This window comes from Lissotriton helveticus, chromosome 4_1, assembly GCF_964261635.1.
Source record: "Lissotriton helveticus chromosome 4_1, aLisHel1.1, whole genome shotgun sequence".
Lineage (NCBI taxonomy): Eukaryota > Metazoa > Chordata > Amphibia > Caudata > Salamandridae > Lissotriton > Lissotriton helveticus.
The window spans coordinates 1,291,263,064-1,291,282,517 of record NC_136063.1 but is presented as its reverse complement, the minus strand read 5'-3'; the positions used below and the strand labels follow the sequence as shown (position 1 = coordinate 1,291,282,517).

The 19,454-nt window shown below is 47.2% G+C and overlaps 1 protein-coding gene across 1 annotated transcript in view; it reads left to right on the top strand.

Moving 5' to 3' along the window:
• Positions 1-19,454, top strand: part of SCGN (secretagogin, EF-hand calcium binding protein) — a 504,919-nt gene that overhangs the window by 89,911 nt on the left and 395,554 nt on the right. The gene's annotated exons all lie outside the window — the stretch shown is intronic.

Below are 19,454 nucleotides of genomic sequence, written 5' to 3'. Positions count from 1 at the left end.
TGACGTTTCGGTGAAGACTGTGTAAATAACAGATACCTGAAGTGATGACCGCAAGTGGGGTGGCCCGTCCCGTCCTCAGTCGTCCACGGACGGCCACAGACGGCCCGCCCTTTGCCCGGGCTTAGCCCCGAGCTTTGCCCCGCGCGCGTCCCGCTTAGCGCGTAATTGGGCTTCCTTTTGTAATAATGATGTGACACCCTATTGGTTGGAATGGGGGTGTGACTCTGGGAGGGGGCGCGGCTCACGCGGGAAGAGGACCAGCTGAGAGGTGGTGATTGCTGGTCCTCGCAGTCCCGGGGCCGGCGCCTCTCTCTCCACTGCGGTCACCAGGCACCAGGAAATGCTCCCACGACGAGTCAGGTAAAAATCAGCTTCTCCGCCTCCAAGTAGCCTCAGGCAGGGCTCTGCAGCACAGTGTCTCAAAGGCAAACGAGTTCTGGAACACGAGCGGCTCCCGCGAAGCGGGGGCCGCGAGAAGTTATCTGTGTTGCTGGGGGTGTGACTCTGGGAGGGGGCGCGGCTCACGCGGGAAGAGGACCAGCTGAGAGGTGGTGATTGCTGGTCCTCGCAGTCCCGGGGCCGGCGCCTCTCTCTCCACTGCGGTCACCAGGCACCAGGAAATGCTCCCACGACGAGTCAGGTAAAAATCAGCTTCTCCGCCTCCAAGTAGCCTCAGGCAGGGCTCTGCAGCACAGTGTCTCAAAGGCAAACGAGTTCTGGAACACGAGCGGCACCCGCGAAGCGGGGGCCGCGAGAAGTTATCTGTGTTGCTGGGGGTGTGACTCTGGGAGGGGGCGCGGCTCACGCGGGAAGAGGACCAGCTGAGAGGTGGTGATTGCTGGTCCTCGCAGTCCCGGGGCCGGCGCCTCTCTCTCCACTGCGGTCACCAGGCACCAGGAAATGCTCCCACGACGAGTCAGGTAAAAATCAGCTTCTCCGCCTCCAAGTAGCCTCAGGCAGGGCTCTGCAGCACAGTGTCTCAAAGGCAAACGAGTTCTGGAACACGAGCGGCACCCGCGAAGCGGGGGCCGCGAGAAGTTATCTGTGTTGCTGGGGGTGTGACTCTGGGAGGGGGCGCGGCTCACGCGGGAAGAGGACCAGCTGAGAGGTGGTGATTGCTGGTCCTCGCAGTCCCGGGGCCGGCGCCTCTCTCTCCACTGCGGTCACCAGGCACCAGGAAATGCTCCCACGACGAGTCAGGTAAAAATCAGCTTCTCCGCCTCCAAGTAGCCTCAGGCAGGGCTCTGCAGCACAGTGTCTCAAAGGCAAACGAGTTCTGGAACACGAGCGGCCCATTACCTGCCATATAATTGATCCAAATAACAGAGGGACAGATCAAACATAGACACACTGGTCAAAGAAGAAACATATTATCTGTGTTCTCCCCAGTATATGACAGTAATTCCACATCTCGGTCCTTAGGAATTGCAAGAAAATAGTCCTATAGAATGAAAACACTTTATAAATGTAAGCTATCTAAGGATACAAGTTTGCAATTAATATAATATAGATCCAAATATCCAAAACGAAACGAGAAGGACAAAAGGTCTTTTGAACCTAGTACAATATAAAATCCCTTACAAGGGAAAAATACATACTCTAATGCCTAAAGCATAGTTTAGATGGCCCCCAGGGTGGGGACTAAAACTAAATATAAATTAGCATAATTCATAAAGGGTATTTCATAAAGGGTATGGGAGACCAAAGGGGATTGTGACGTTCCAAAAAGTGGGTTCCACAGATGAGAACTATATAACAGAAGATATCACAAAAAGTATCACAAAAAGAACGAAGTGCCACAAAGCGGAGGAAATACCTGTAGCGTGATTTTCACAGGTTCAGTTATACCTATATGCGGGTGAAAATGATAGTATGTCCCGCATAGAAAAACCCACCATACCCGGAAAGAAATTCATCTCTAAACTACACTCCATATTTCTATAGCTGAGCTGACATACGCTTAGTTGGAGTGGCAGGCGGCAAAGCTCCATCTCAGCATTGAGTATGGCACCACATAACTGTTTCAAGAAAAGGGTGGAATATATCGCTAGAGAGTCCCTATGTAATTATATTCAGTTAAGGAAACCTGATGCACCTGACGTCCAGCAGGTCAGGCTGTCTATAGACATTACAAAATCCAAGCCAATGCTGGGCGCCATACTGGAGAACTAAATAGAGATGGTGAGCCATCAACGTGAATACGTGCTCATGAGAAATAATGCTCGACGCATAACAGCACAACAAGAGAGGAAGTAGTCCTAGAAATCTCAAAGGAACAAGGGGGCATATTATCAAGAACGGCGATAAAATTATCGCCGCTTTAGCAGCAGGAAACTGCCGCTAAAACTGCGATAATGGGCTTGATAATATGCCCTTGTGAATTCCCATAGCAGCCCAGGTTCTGGTGTTAACCTGGGTTGCTACGGGAATACGCAAGGGCATATTATCAGTTTCCTGCCGCTAAAGTGGCGATAATTTTATCGCAGTTCTTGATAATATGCCCCAAGGTCTACAAAAAAACAACCCAATTTCTGTGAATAAAATGAAATATGTATATCCAGAGGAAGCAAAACATTTTAGATAGTAAGTCGATGAACCCAATATATCACAACTGGAGTTACATCCCAGACAAGGTACCTAAATAGAAAATATATCCTTCCTTGATCGCCATATTGGGGGTGAATAAACAACATCAGAGCAAAGAATATCAATGGCCAATGCAAAAAGGTCAAAAACTCACAGAGGTATTGAGCAGAATATTATCTGTGCAGACTGTACATCAAAAAACTGTAGAGGGCTGGGGTTGTGAGTGGACCTCTGGTAACTGAAAATGGAAAACATTCCCATACAGAATATAATGCAACCAGAACACAGCAAAATACTAGGACCGCCCAAAGGTAAAGAAAGGTACCTAACAAGAGGCTCAATAACGTGAATGTAGAGATAATGGAATATAAAGACTGATAAAAAAATCAATATATAAAGAAAAAACAAGATAACTTCAAAACACTACCTAAATATGGTAGTACAGAAAGTCAATAGGTCTGTGCGTCCACAGGACGAGGGTGCACATACATTTTTTAAATGATAAAGGAAGATCAAAGAACAAGTTAAAAACATATATTCCATAGAATACACACCTAGATCTGGATTACCCAGTGAGGTTTGCGAAAACAATCTTTAAGAATCTGTATTTGATTTCTTCAAAGGACCAAACAGTTTAATCTGAGACAATACATCTTACAATAGCGGAAAAAGTCTGTCTAGCTGGAAGACGGTAAAGATCCACAGAGAGTCAAAAGTAGGTCCATTGAAGAAGCTAACAAAGCTAGCTTAAGACAGGAGGCAAGGTTAACCAATGGCATTTTCACAGGGTAACATGTTCAAACATTTCAAGGGAAAAGATCCAGTATACTTATCGTTTCCTTTTGTATACCTCTGAGTTATTGCCTCTAAGATTCTTGATCTTATCTAGGATGATCCAAGTTAAATCAGTCTCCTTATGGTTCATGATAGAGCAATTTTCTACCAGGGGAGCACCTATTCTGTTGTTCCTTCTAGCCGATTTAGGTGGCTGAAGCGAACCCTGAACTCCTGGCTAGTTTCCCCGAATACCCCTAAGGGCAAGGACATTGGATTAGATACACCATATTAGTGGTTGTACAGGTGGTCATTTCAGGAAGTCGATTTTCATTTTATCCCAGGTAAGGGTATCTGTGACCAAGGCATGGGAACATGCATGACAGTTACCACAGTTGTGGCTACCAACAACTAACTTCAAGCCTGAGATTGATTTCTGAATAAAATGTGTTTCATCCTCACATGCCTCTTTGACTAGTGTTTTTTTCGGATTCCAGTTTTTTCTGAACGCATATACAGGTTTTGGATTTTGTGGGTGTGGTCCCCAGTATTTAAAATATGCCACTGTGATCCTGTAATCTGCCTGGTTTTGTTATTCAAGTGTCGGGTAACACAGACTAGTTTTTGTCTGTTTGTTTTGGGTTTAATCTGAAATAGGAACTCTCTATTGTTGTACTTTGCCCTTTTGTATGAATCTTTGGTAAGTCGTCTCGGGTATCCTCTGGCTAGGAACATAGGGGTTGATTCAGATAGCGGCCGGACTTATGCCCACCCACCACCATATTCGAAACCGGACCAACGACCACCGGACAGGCTGTTGGCCGTCCCACAGTAGGCAATACAATGCGACTGCCACCATGGTGATGGCAATGCCTATATTTTGTGTTGCGGCATGTGCTGCTAGCTTCAGTACATGCTGCAAGACCAAAAGGGGACACCTGACATATCCCTGCATTACATGGTGCGGGGATATATAGGGGGGCACCATAGGTACCCTCCAGTGCCAATATCTGGGGTGCATGGGGGAAAGGAGCCCGCTACAGGCACCCAAAGTCCCTTTCCACCTACCTTTTCATGGCAGGTTACCCGCCATGAAAAAGACAGGCAGAAAGGGACATCATAATCCCTGCAGCGGTGCCTGTATGCACTGCCACCGTTTAGGGATATGAGTCTGTCTGAACCCTGGCGGTCGGTCTTTCCGACCACCAAAGACACGCCTGCCAGTGTAATGTGGCGGGCGTAAAACCTGCTTACAATGGTGGTGAAACCAGCAATGACAGGCTGTCGGTGCGGGTTTCACCACCATCATAATCAGCCCCGTACTTTTAAGTTGTTCTGCATTCATGTCGTAGTCTTGGATGCCTGAACAGTTCCTGTGCAATCGCAGGAAGTGACAGAAAGGGAGGCCCTGTTTTTGGCATTTGCGGTGATAGCTATTAAAGTGGAGCAGAGTGTTCCTTGCTATATGTTTGGTATACAAAGAAACCTGGATCACGTTGATGAATTTGTATGAATACATATTGAAAAATAGCATATGAACTATATTGGTCTGACTAATGATCGTATGAATTTAGAGAGCTATGCCTATTTCAGACGTAATGGAGAAGAATTTGTTGCTTGCTTTACCCAGAATGGAGAATAACCTGTGTGGCCCAGAATTACTCAAAGTATATTTCAGTGATTGTGAGCTCCAGTGTCGAGTTAAAGTAGTCCGCTGAAAACGATCTACCCAATTCATAATGGTATGAATAGTTGTAAGAAATTAGACTTGGGAACCTAAAGAGATAATTGCACTCTTATTTGTCATTAATGTTGCTTTTACATGAGATGTAGAGGAGATGTACATATAGCATCCCGATTTATGCTGTCTTTTGTTTTGAGCAGATGTTACTAACTTTTGACTTACTTCTGACTTTGGCTTTTGGCTGGAGGGGCATCTTGTTGGGCTTGGACCTCTCTGCAGGGGCATCCCCAAACTTGTTGCCTTCACCCTTCTGGTTTCTGATCAGGTTTTTTGGCTTTTGGAGCTCTGCATACTTTACCACTGCTAGCCAGTGCTAAAGTGTCTATGCTCTCTCCTTTAAAGGTGGTAGAAGTAGCTTACACCCAATTGGCACATTTAATTTACTTGTAAGTCCCTAGTAAAGTGTTGCAACATGGACCCAGGCCTGATTAAATGCTGCTAGTGGGCCTGCAGCACTTATTGTGCCACCAACTTAAGTAGTTCTTCCAACATGTCTCAGGCCTGCCATTGCAGCAAGTGTGTGCCATTTTAGACTGCCATTTCATCCTGGCAAAATAAACCTTTTGCTAGGATCAAATCCTCCTTTTTAAACATATAAATCACCCCCAGGGTAGGCCTTGAACAGGCTAGAGGGCATGGTGCAGTGTATTTGAAATGTAGGACATGTACTTTTAAGTTTGACATGTCCTGGTAGTCAAAAACTCTTAAGTTAATTTTAGTCTACAGCAAGGCCTGCCTCTCCCATGGAATAACATTAGAGTTACCTTTTTGCATTTAAGAAATTGTAACTTCTATTTGGAAGCAGGTAGACAAGTTGAGCTTGGTGTCTAAAAATTATATGTAAAGCTCTCCTTAATGGAAAAGTAAAATTTTGTGTTACAATTCTGAATATGCCACTTTTAGAAAGTTGCCATTTTCTTCTTATAACATTTTGTGCCTGCAGCCTGAACCTGAGTTGCATGATTAGGTGTAAGTGGCAGTTGGTCTATGTATATTGATACCAGACAGTGAGGCAAATGACAAGCTAGGTGTTGGCAGGATGGGCCATTCTGAGTTAATGAGGGGGGAGTATCTATCTTCTACCAAACTTGCATATCGTTAAGGCTCAGCCTAAGCACTCTCACACAGGGTTTCACACTGTTGTTTTGTAATTCCAGACAAACTGGTGTCAGGACAGGGAGTAAGGGGATGTGTGGTACCTCAGGGGGCTCAGGGAAAACATCTAGATGCTTCCTCTATTTCAAAGTGGACACCAGCTAAAAATATTGGACCCTTAGTTCCAACTCTTCAGTACACTTCTAGACCTGTGGGGCTGCTGAAAGAACTGCTGCTCTATTGGACTGTTGCCCTGAAGGACTGCTGCTCTACTGTGCTGACCTCCTAGTCTTCCGCCCTCTTGCTAGCGTGAGAAGAAATGGGCCTGTATCTCTAAACCCAGGACCCCAGAGTGACCCCAAGGGATTAGCTGGCTGGCCTCCTCATCAGAAGACTCATGGGCAGAACAGTCTTCCAACAACAATGAACCTAGCACTCAGTCACTGCCATCTGTCATCTGTGAGTTCTGCCCTCCCAAGTGGTGCCACCCCAGTCCTGGACCTTTGGAAGTAGGTCTGAAGGTCCTCTGCCAGCCCATCTGTGTATTTGGCATGGCTGGCGCATCTTCCCTGCTGCACGGCGCAACCCTGAGCAGAACCAGTGCACTGCCTCTGCTGCTTGATGTGTTGCCCTCGGAATTGATGCATCGCCTGTGCTGCGCAGATTTCCCCGATGCAAGGACTTCACATTGTCTATTGCAGCCCATCGGAACTGCTGTTGTGCAAACCATCCCTGTGCATGAACATAATTTTTCACTTAGCAGATCCCTGAAACCGCTGCTGCATTATGCATCCTCAGCGCAAGACTCAGAATCTCTTCGCCACCAGGATTAAGGTACTATGTTCAGCGTGCCTAAGTGGGTCTCTGTAGCTGGCCCATTATCCATCGTGGTTGACCTGAACTTGTGACTTTGTCACGGTTCGGCATTACCAGGCAATCACAGTTTGCTCTTTACACTTTATGGCACAATATTCACAGAAATCTCAAAACTTGCTTATCTACGGTTCTTCTGATTACATTTTTGTCTTTTTGGTCTTGATTTATTTATTAAAATGCACTCTTTTTCAAGTTTGGTGTGGGTTTCTTCTTGTGTTGTGTTTTCACAGTATTACTGTTTGGAGTGTTGGAAAAATACTATACACATTGCTTCTAAGTTAAGCCTGACTGCCCTATGCCAAGCTACTAGAGGGTTGCACAGGTTAATTTGGGGTTTGCTTGTGACTTCACTCTGACAAGGATGGTGGTTGCTGCTTCAGTTATCCCCCCTCAGAAACTGTAACCTATTTTCTTACAACTCACACAACCGACTTGGGTTTGATCAGCCTAATTTTTTAAACCTTAGCTCAACCCTTGGTAGCTGTGGCTTTGAGAGGTCAAGCTTAAACAAAGGAACAATTGTAAAGCATATAGAAGTCCCAAAATGAAATAAAAAACTTACACACCACAAAACAAGTTAGATACCAATATATAAAATGAGATCTTATTTTTATTAATTTTCAGATACCAAAGCAAACAAAATCCACCAGATAGTTTCAGAGTTACAGATTTTTAAGTAAAATCTAAATCACAGCTTCTCACTCAAAAAAGACAACAAGCGTTGCTAACTACAGTGGTTAGCAGAAACTTTGTTAAACTTTTAAGGAGTTTTGTTGGGGTCTCTGCCCCACATGGGGTGACCAACTCTGACAGGGAGGAGATCAAGGGAGCCAGTAAGAATTTCTAGGATAGTTATGTTGTGTTATGGTATGTTAAACTAGCTTATATAGCGCATGGCTACCCCAGCAACGGGGCGTCCCAGCGCTTGCAGACATGCCAGGTCCTAGTATGGTAAAGGAGGTGCTAGATGGATGCAAATAACCAGGTTTTTATAAGTTTCCGGAATTGCAGGTGATTAGTGGTAGCCCGGGCTTTAGGGGGGATAGAGTTCCAGAGCTTAGGGGCCAGATACCTGAAGGACCGGCCACCAGCTCTGCTCCTCCGAATTCTGACAGTACAGGCCAGTGAGAGGTTCGCAGAGCGGAGTGCGCGCGCAGGCGTATAGAAGGAACACAGTCCATGCAGAGTTAGGGGGCCAATGTTATACAGGATTTTGTGAGTGAGGCAAAGAATTTTGAAGTGAATGCGCTGTTGTATAGGAAGCCAGTGTAGTCGACGGAGAAGATGGGACGTGTGGCAGGTTTTGGGTAGAGCAAATAGAACGCGGGCGGCAGCGTTCTGTGCTCTTTGCAGCCTATTTATTGCCGTCAAATTGGATCCCAGCATGAGGGCGTTACAATAGTCCAGGTGAGATAAAACTGAGGCCTGGACTATGATCTGACGAGTGGCAGGCTAAAAAAAAACAAGAATGGGTTTAAGAGAGCGAAGACGCCCAAAGCAGGTGCCTGCCACTTTTTGGGCATGAGACTCCAGGTTGAGAGTATTGTCCAGTAGCACCCCCAGATTTTTCACCGACTCCTTGGGCAAAGGGGCAGGTCCCAGCGCCTGAGGCCACCAGTGCTCTTCCCAGGTCTGAGTGCCATTACCAACCAGAAGTACCTCTGTTTTAGAGGCATTAAGCTGAAGGCAGTTATTGGATAGCCACCTAGAGATCGCCAAAATGTCTTCCTGGAATTTGATTTGGTCCTCCACATTGTTGTTGGAAAAGTTGAAAATAAGTTGCGTGTCGTCCGCATAAGATGTTAATGAGATCTTACGTTCCCGAGCCAACAAGGCCAGGGGGCGGACATACACATTAAACAATGTGGGACTGAGCGCAGACCCCTGAGGCACTCCACATTCAAGAGGGAGCTTGCTGGATGAGTACGGCGGGGCGTGCACCTGGAAGGAACGGTCAGATAGAAAAGACGCGAACCAGTCCAGGGCCTTTTCCCTGACTCCGATCTCCCACAGTCTCTCAAGTAGTATCTTATGGGAGACCGTGTCAAAGGCCGCACTCAAATCCAGCAAAACCAAGATAGAGGTTGCGCCCATATCCAGGGAGGCCCTCAGATGCTCTGTCACTGTTAACAGGGCAGACTCCGTACTATGATTAGCACGGAAGCCATTCTGGGAATCATCAAGGATCCCATTAGACTCCAAATAGGCAGTCAGAGTGGAATTGACATGTGCTTCCATCACTTTCGCAAGATAGGAAGCAACGATATAGGTCAAAAACTATCAGGCCTAAGTGGATCCAAAGTTGGTTTTTTCAAAAGGGGTAATACTTTGGCGTGTTTCCAGGATTTAGGGACCTCGGCTTGCTGTAAAGATCGATTAATCAGCTCCCGCCCTTCCTGCAGTACAGAGTCATGAAGTGATCTAAACAGAACTGGTTTAATGGGATCATCTGGGGAGCCTGATTTTACTCTTAGGGCTAGATGTACCATCCCTGGCTGATCTATAGATGGGAGAGTAAAGAGAGAGTAGGGAGGGTCAAAAGTGTCTTTATCAGGATTAGAGGGCCTCACCAGGCTGTCCAGTTGTAAGGAATCATATATACCTTTAACTTTATTGATAAAAAAGCCAGATAGTTCTTCGCACTGTGCATCCGACACTATCAAATTGCCTGTGCCTGCCGGAGCTTTGGTCATATCCTTTACCAGAGAAAAGATAGTTTTAGAACGATTTGTACTGGAAATAATCAGATCTGTGTAGTACATGGCTTTAGTTTTCTTTATAAGCTTATGATAGGTTTCTTGTGGCCATTCTAAATTTAGTTTTAGCTAGAGGGTCGTACGATCGTCTCCAGATGCGTTCTAGGAGCTTACAGTGCTTTTTTGTTTCCACAAGAGTCTCCGAGTACCAAGGGTGGGTCTGAGCTCGCCTAGGTCTCGAGCATCTCATGGGGATAAAGTGGTCTAGAGAATTGTTTATCCACTCTCTATAGGCATAGTCTGCTTCATCCATGTTATCTGGCCAGACAGGACGTGTCTGGTTAAGCCTAGCTTCAAACTGAACTATATCTAGGCTGTTCCAAGGACGCCTCCGTAAGGAGGGAGGGGGGATCTCCCTGCCACTAACTGGAATCTTCACTGACACTGACACCAGAAAGTGATCAGTCCAGCTAAGAGGGCTGGGAGATTCCGCTGTAGCTTCCTCTATGTTAGTAAAAACTGGATCAAGAAGGTGGCCTGCCTGATGAGAGGGTCCCACAATCAGTTGGTGAAGCTGGCAGGCTTCTAGGTCGCCAAGAAACTTCAATATGTTGGGGGAATCTTGCCGCTCAAGGAGTAGGTTGAAGTCACCAAAAATACTGAAATTAGCTGATTGAAGTGCTAATGATAGAATAGTTGCTAATAGCGATTCTTGAAATGCCCTTGCCGGTCCTGGGGGATGGTATACAAGAAGCCCAGTGAGAGTAAAGGTATCAGAGATTTTTATCTTAAATAAAGCACATTCGCTACTGGCTAGGCTGATGGCCTTAAGAGTGCAGATGTATTTGGACTTGTAAATTACCCCTAGTCCACCACCCCTACCGGTAGGTCTATTTTGAACACATACAAGATATTCAGGGGGGAGGGCCAGAGCTAGGGTAGTCATAGAGTCCTCTGAAAGCCATGTTTCTGTCAGAAACAGAACATCTGGCCTTTCATCTAAGAGGAGCTCATGGACATCCTCATGGTGCTTTACCAGGGACCTACAGTTAAGACTTAGTATGTGTAACTTAGAAAAGCTGGTGGGCACTAGGGTTGAACAAGGTGGCGACCGCAGACCCCAGAAGCCCTATAGCCGCAATGGGTGCAGTTTATATCAGAAGAACCAGGGCGACATGCATGCACCAGGCACTCAGTCTGTGGTCTAAGGGCAAGCAGCTCCTCCCTAGCATAGGGCGCCATCAGTAGTGCGGTAATCAGGGGTCTGGGTGACAGGCGACGGACCAGCGCGGACGGGCGCAGACGGGCTTGCCTTTGGCGAGCCTTCGGCGACCCGCCGCGCGTGTCCGCTGCGCGAAAGGTAGTGTCTCCACCTAAATAGGCACCGGTCCCGCCTCTGGCGGTCAAGTTACACCCTCGGGGGCCGTGCAAAGAGGTCAGGTACGCCCTCCACACAATTGGCACATGCCGTGGTGGAACGGGGCGGCGACCAGAAGGAAACAGAAGTAAATACAAGTGAGCTTTCCTTAGAAACGCTAATGAGGATTTTTAAAACAAAATGCAATGTAAGAACAGGTTTAAAAACAGGAGCAGAGCGCTGCTACAATGCCTCGCGTTCCTAGCGTGTCCGCTGCGTGAAAGGTATTGTCTCCACCTAAATAGGCACCGGTCCCGCCTCTGGCGGTCAAGTTACACCCTCGGGGACCTTGCTACCAAAGCAGTCTCGGGTCCCGATCCAAACTCTGTGGTCCTGATGCACAGTATACAGGCTGTTGAAAATGCTTAGACCCCGAGGATGCTGTGTGGTCGATGCGGTACTTCCTGTGACTACTTCTCATTGCTCATTCTTGGTGGGGTGACTTTGGCACCAGGAGTTGATGTTCCTTGAAGTTCTCATGAGTGCAGCAAAAAACCAGTTGCCCCTGGAGTACTGGTCTCCGATTACAGTGAAACAGGTGTTTCCAATTGGTGATGGCTAATGTCCGTCTTGGGAGATCAGACTGCTCTCCAACAACTCTCACCGGGTCCGCCAGACTCGGGTGAAACTTTTGAGCATTGGGACTTGGTCATCTGGGATGCACTTTGGCAGTCACAGGTGATCAAGAGATTGTGGCTACTGACTGGCCTGAACAGGCTTCTTCAGTTTTTGTGGCCCTCTTGCTGTAAAAAGCAGACAAACGAAAAAAGGGGGGGAGGATATGGCTAGGTTTGTCCTCCTGGGTATATGTAAGACAAAAAAAGATCTGTGATTAGTGGATATGGGAACCTAGCTAGTTGAAAAAGGGGTCTACTGAGTGAATAAGACGCACCTTGGTTACAAGGGAAAAATAATTATTTTCTTGAGTTCCCTCACTCACCAAAGGTTTCCCCTAGGTGACATGCTTCATCATTGGGGCCATCCCAAGCATCTACTGCTTGGGGCGTGCTGCGGCTTGCAAAAGTTACGTAGGAGCACTTGATTTTAGTGACTACGTGTAGTGCAGTGAAAGGGGAGTGGTGTAAGTGGTGTTTAAAAATTAACTAAGTAGTGAGCTTAAAAATGTATTCCTGCTCTTAGTTGGTACAGATAAAAAGGAGATTAACAAAAGGGAACATTACATATTATGTAATTGGAGTTCCTAATTATTATGTAAACATGTATTGAGGTGTCCCCTAAACCTCTTCTTCAGGACCGCATGGGTCCGTGCAAAACCTGTATTAAAGTGAAAGAAAATGGCATGCACCTATTGTGTGAGCACTGATATAAATTACATACGGTTTACTCTGAACACATAGTATTTATTTACTGGCAAAAGATAAGCCTCATGGTCTCCCTGGGTGGAGGAGCATGTAGTAACATTTACTCGGCTGGCCTTAGTCAAAATTACCTATTCGTTCCCTTAGGCAGACTATGAGGCTTAGAGTGGCAGCTTTCGGAAGTTGCCTTATACCTAAAATGTACATTAAATTCAACTTGGGCATCGAGCCAGGTTTAAAGTAATATTATTTTGATCCCTTGAATATGGATAATAAAAATATTTTCTGTCATAAATATCACTGCCTAAATACTGTTTCTAAAACAGTCACTCTATTGGGTGTCCATTTTCTAGTATTAATTCATATTGGGTGTATTTTTGTAAACAATATGGAGGACACAATATGTTTGTCAGATATTTAGTCCATTATAGTTAGGAGCCATACCTCATGCATATCAACAAATATTCCAGCCAAGGACAGGACATTCAGACCACTCACTGCCCCTTGTAATGGATTTTCTCTTTCCTGTGCACCCTTACAGCTAATATATTCTTGGGGTGAAAGTAGATATTTGCACCTGAAAAATATTTTCTAGTTTGTAAAAATACACATTTCCACAGTAACCCTAATCACAAAGTGGTGGATAATACACACTCATACACGGTCAAGACATAATCGTATCTTGAAAAATGTTGAATTAAAAGAGATGGATGTACAATCTGACAGTACACATGCTTACATGCACAGTTTGGGGCTCCTCTGCAAAAAAAATTCCTACGTTTTGGATGGCTTTTGTGTCACTTTGGTCTGCCTGATAGACAATCCTCTGATCTTTGGTGAGCTCTCTTTTCCAGCAGCACATTGTCATCTTGGCATCTGATTTGGTCCACGATGTCAGGGGCTCGTCCTCTTCTCACTGCAGCTCACTTCCTCCTCCTCAAATGCTAAATTAACTGAGACTGGCTCATCAGCTCTAGGCCTAAGCCTAATCGTGGCCTTGAGGCACACAAAAACAGGATCCTGCAAGTGTTTCACAACTTATTCAAAGCAGGTGGAGAGATTACCTTCTGAAGTTAAAGGGACTAAAATACTCCCTCAGAGGTACTGATATTTTCCCACACTTGTGGATGCTAGAGGAAACATCAGTTGCCAAACATGGGAGCTGCCATCTTTGAAATGCAGAGAGAAGTTCTTTTGATTCAAAAGTCATGCTTTTCCAAGAAAACTAGAAGAGTAAGGGGGAGATCACCAAATGGTCTGGGATGCATTTTGGGTCCACACATGTGGATTGTCGATTTCCCCAGTTCCTATTTTTGGAGAGATTTTGTTGGTTCTGATCATGTCAACGAGAATTACTGAAGGGGATCTAGTCATGCCCAGGGCTACAGGGGTCCTGCTGGTTGCTAGTATTTGAACTATTGGCCTGATTTAGAGTTTGGAAGACGCTGTTAGTACTGTCAGCATGGAGGAATCCCATGGCGAGTGTTGGACTTGGACCTTTTGGCAGGTTCACCCCTAAACTGTTTGCTTTTATATGTGACCTGGTGTTAGTTGTTTTTGGCTTCTGCGCACTTTAACGCTGTGTCCCAGTGTAAAGTGCGTGCGCACTCTGAGTGCGTGTGATGAGTTTGACCTGCCCTCCCAAAGGAATGCATGGGGCATATGTGTGTCCATGGTAGTTCCTGATGTGTGGGGAGTGCAGGGGCGAGTTTGGTATGTGCGAACTCGTGAGATTAAATGCTGCGCGATGGTGTGCGGAGATTTAATGTGTCTGGTGTGGAAGTGCCACTTTTAGAAGTTGGCATGCCTGTGTAGTAATTGTGAATTGACTGTCTGGCTTGTGATTGGCTGGAGCTGGCTGGTGTGCCTGGCTCCAGGAGTCAGGATGGGTCTGCCCCGGTGGTGAATGGAGAGATCTGCATGTTGATGGCAGGGAGGGGTGCACCTGGGACCTGAATAGGGCTTGGCCTTCCCTCTACAATGCTGTATCCGCCCCCTGAGGTGCGTTTGATGTCCCTAGCCTGGCCTGTGAATAGAAGGAGAGGAGCTGAGCAAAACAAAGTGCTCAAGTGCTCCTGAACCAGTTGTAACTGGTTCTCTCCTAGACCTGTGGTGTGTCACAAAGGGAAATGAAAATAAAAAGGGGCTGTGACCCCATGTAAAATGTTCTCTTGCTCCTGACCTGAGAGGGGGGCCTGCTGATGCTGGGCACCGGGAGGAACTGCCAGTGGGGACTGCTTCCCTGCTGGAGGGCCCTGTGAGCTGGCCCCTGGGCCCAGCCTTTGCCCCCCTGCCTTTCTTCATTTTCTTTTTCGGGCTTAGTGACTTTTGCTTGCCAGCGCCTGGGAAGCGCTCGCCTCCCCCCTGCAAATAGCGCTTAGCGCGGCTGGAGCGGCGATCCCTGTTACGAGGTATTCCACGGCATGGGGATCCCCCCAGTACTTTTATTATCGGCGCGGGTGCCCACCCCGCTCACTGCCATATTTCTTTTATTATTATATCCCTAGCGGGTGCCCACCCCGCCAGGGATTTAGTTTTGAACCGGGAGCCTACCCCGGATTGCGATGAAATCACCGCTGCAGCCCGGGCTTCCCAGGAAGTCAGGTAGCCCCGCCGAGGGGCGACCAGCATCAACAGGAAGCGGACGGGAGCCTACCCCACACTTCTGTACTGAGGGAGAGAAGCAGGAGGACGGGAGCCCACCCCGCCTCCACCCGACGCTGCCGGAGCCTCGCCGGCTCCCACGCGAAGTCTCGGTCCCAGAGGAGGGACCGGGAGAAGAGGAACAGCTCTGTGATGATGAGGAGCCCCCGCCACAGCAGCCCGGTGAGTGCGGGCTCCGTGTAGGGGAAGGGTTGGTGCCTGAGCGAGGCACAGTCGAAGTGTACCTCCAGAGCGGCCCCGGATGGCAGAGGGCCGCTCCTACAACAATAGCCGCATTTGTTTTGTCAAGAGCCCCGTGACTCCAACGGGCGGGCATTTTGGTCCTAGAGCCCACGAGGCTCCAACGCTGAAGGGGCATTTCAGGTGGTAGAGCGGCCCCGGTTGGCAGTGGGCCGCTCCCACAGTGTGGCAGCATTTTCTTGGTAGTTTAGAGCCCTGAGGCTCCGACGATTGTTTTGGGGGCATATGTTGTTAAAGGGCCCAGTTGGGTCCTCAGGGGTCCGTGCTACCCCAGCCTATGCACCCGCATTACAGGAGCTAGTGTGCTCCAGGGGGACATGATCTCCAGAGCCTAGAAGGCTCCAACGTTTGGTGCAATTTGTTTAAAGGGCACTGAGAGCCCTTACAGTATTTTTCCCTATCTCACAGCTGCCCAGCAAGTAGTGGGCAGCTGCCACGTTTAGGCCCTAAACTCTTGCGCACTCTTCTTTTGGCTGCCTGCGCAGCCTGCCCTGACACTGTTGGACAAAGGGTGTTTGAGCTCCACGTTAGGCCAGTTGGCCTGGGGTCAGTACCTATGTGATTCTGCACATGGTGATTGGTAGTTTGGGTTTGTGATGATAACTGCCTAATGTGACTTATGCGTGATGTGCAATGCCTTTATGCCTGTGATACCTCTAAATGTATTTTTATGCTTCGGAGATTGTTTTGCCTAGTATAGTGTATACTAGTGAGTCTATGTTTTCCTGCATGATCTATGCCTAAGGAGATTAGCATTGCGTAGTGTGTACCTACCTTTTACCAGCGGTTACTGGTAGTGTTCTACAAGTGTTATTTTGTGCTACAATTATCCTATGTTCTAAGTGCTATTTCTACTAAGTGCTGATCTGACAGTGGCCCATGTGGCCCTGTCCTGGTGTAAATAATCCCCTGTAAATACTGCCCAGTGGCAGTTGGCACAGTGTAATTGTGTGATTATGATCTAATGTGTTTATGGTAATACAAAGGCTATTTTCTATATATAACCTTGTGTGGAGTTCCTTTATGTGGTGTGCCTAGTGTGTTGCTGCTGTGTGTGTGTTGCGCAAACGCTTTACACATTGCCTCCGGGATAAGCCTTACTGCTCGTGTCATGCTACCAAGGGGGTGAGCAGGGGTTATCTTGGCGTGTAACTCCCTTGCCCTGACTAGAGTGGTGGTTTCTGCCTGGCTTTGGCGCAAGCCTTAGCCAACCAGAAATCCCATTTCTAACAGCGAGCATACTCTGCGGGTTCTGTAAATGCATTGAATCTATGCTATACAGCTCTTTCAACATGATGACAAAGCTCTGCACACTTTCACTTTTTTATTTTCAAAACAGAATCCCACATGGAGGGAAAAAAAGGAAAATAAAAAATCAGCAATGCCCCCCTCACCATGGGAGTTTTCTCCCATGGTAGGGGGTAATTTTCAAGTTTTTACTTTTATATTTCAGAACATTTTGGGTGGCAGTTTATAAAAGTAAAAATTGGTCATGTGTCTGCCTGGTCTAAATGGGGCGGGTGGACGAAATTACAAAGCCCCTATGTCCCTCACCCTAGTCACTCACCCATACATTCACTAAGATATCTAATCACTCACTTATACAGTCAGTCATGCATCCACTGAATCATCCATACAGGCACTCATACACCCACTGATTCATCAATACACCTTGGGGTATATATTTAACACTCATAAACCTTTGAAAAACACTCATGGATGATGTCATCAATGATATCATTTGAGAGGCCATCAGTGATGTCATCAGCGATTTCACTGACCATGTCATGAGTGATGTAGTATGTGAGGCGTGATTTATAGTTAACTCAGCTAACTAGTACAGCTGAATTTCTCTGGTTTTGTATGAGTGAAACCTTAGTCTAACTATATCGTCTCTGTAACCCTTGGTTTTTTCAGTACATTTCTGAGGTTTTTTAAATGCTAATTCCTCACTATAATGTCCCTGTAGCCTTTGTTTGTTCAGTAGATTGCTAAGGTTTTTAAATGCTAATTCCTAACTATACCATCCCTGCAACCTTTGTTTTTTTTCCAGTGAATTTCAAAGTTTTTTCAACTTCCCCGGTTTCGGCCCCGTGGACCCTATCCCCAGGGGCCATACCCTTCTTTTATTTTTTTATAAATCAAAGGGAGTGGGGCTGAGCATAGCCCTTTCGCAGCAATTTTCGGCCCTGGGGACCCCATCCCCCGGAACCAGGCCTTTATATACTTTTTTTAAGAAAGGGAAAAAGGCAGCACGCACCCCCGGCTGATTCCAGCCCCCAAACCCCATCCCATGGGGGCAGGCCTTTTCTTTTTTGTACTTAAAAGGGAGGGGGTCGAGTGGCCTCCCTCCTAGGCCATTTTAGGTCTGGGGTTCCCGTCACCTAGGGCTTGGCGTGTAATGTGGGGACTATGAGGGAACCTGAAGGCCCCCATGGTCCCGGCCGGCTCCCCGCCTCCTGCGGGAGCCAGCATTGCTTTTTTCCACACAGGGAGCTGCTAACATCAAACTGCAATGTCCCAGATGTGGGCACCCTAGGACATTGCTGGAGCCAGCCCTGGAGGGTAATGGTCCCCAGGGCCATGTGGGGCTCCTGGAGGGGGGCCGTGCTCCTTGTTTACATTTGCCCCAGGAGGTGGCAGTCCCCGGGCCAGCAGGGACTTACTAGAGGTAAAAGGAGGTCTTGTTAGCCCCAAAGGCCCTCAGCAGCCAAGGGGAATTCATTCCCCAACCAGCAGCGTGCCACAAGGCCCGATAGGAGAGTGGTGCAGAAAGGGGACGGGGCCTCTGGCGTCATCTCGGTAGCTTTTTCCTTTTTCTTTTCTTTTATAAAGGAAGGGGGCTGTGTGGGGCTCAGAAAGCAGGGCACCCCTTCCCTGGGACGATTTTGACCCCGGGGACCATATCCCCAGCCTGTATTTTTTGAATGGGGGTCACATGGCCCCCTCCCTGGGCTGATTAAGGCCCATCCCTTGGGCCCAGCCTTTACTTTTTTTTATAAAAAAATGTTTTAATAAAGGAAGGGGTCCCCCTTCCTTGGGCTAATTTGTGCCCGAGGTACCCTATCCCCTGGGGCCTGCCCTTTATTTTTAAAACATGGGAGGAGGCCACACGACCCCACCCATGACAATTTTGGCCACTACAACTCCATCCCCCAGGGCCTGGGCGCAATACTAGGTGCCTCTGGTCCCACCCTGGGTACCCAGTCATTTTCATTGGGGACCGTGGGGAGGCCTAAATGCCCCTCCTGTCCCTGCTAGTTGAACATGCAGCTCCCTCTGTCCAAAAGCAATTCTGCTCTGCTTCATACAAGCAAGAGAATTTTACATGCTCTTGCTTGTATGAAGCGGAGTAGAGTTTTCTCTTGCTTGGCAGGAGCAGCGCTGGGAATGGGTATGTGAGTGGTTGTGTGGGTGTGTCAGTGAGTGTACAAGAGATTCTATGGGGTATGAGTGGTTCTGTAGATGATGTCATGAGTGATGTCATTTACAATGTCATTAGTAACATCACTGAACATGTCATGAGTGATGTAATGTGTGAGGTCATTAGCAATGTATTGCAGGAGGAAATACGTTATAATTAGCTCAGGTAACTATAACTGCTGAATTTCACTGGTTTTGTATGAGTGAAATCTCATCCTAGCTACAACATCCTGTAACCTCCATTTTTTTCAGTGAATTTTGAAAGTTTTTAAATTCTATTTCATAACTGTAATGTCCCTGTAACTTTGTTTTTTAAGTGAATGTCTATGGTATTTTAGCTAGTAGTCATGTTTGCAGAGTGGTGGAGAAAGGGAGTGGTACCTCCGACAAGCTCTCAGAAATCCCTCTGTAAGGAATTTACTGCAGGTAACAAGAGGGCTTCTTGACCCCAAGTTCCCTCAGCAGCCAAGGGGGTTTCATCCCTCAAGCATTAGTGCACCAGCAGGCGTGTTTGCAGAGTGGTGGGGAAAGGGGACATGCCTCCGAAGTCTTTACAGCAATCATGCTCAATGGGACTTATTGGTGATAACAAGAAGGGTAGTTGGACCCCATGGACCTTC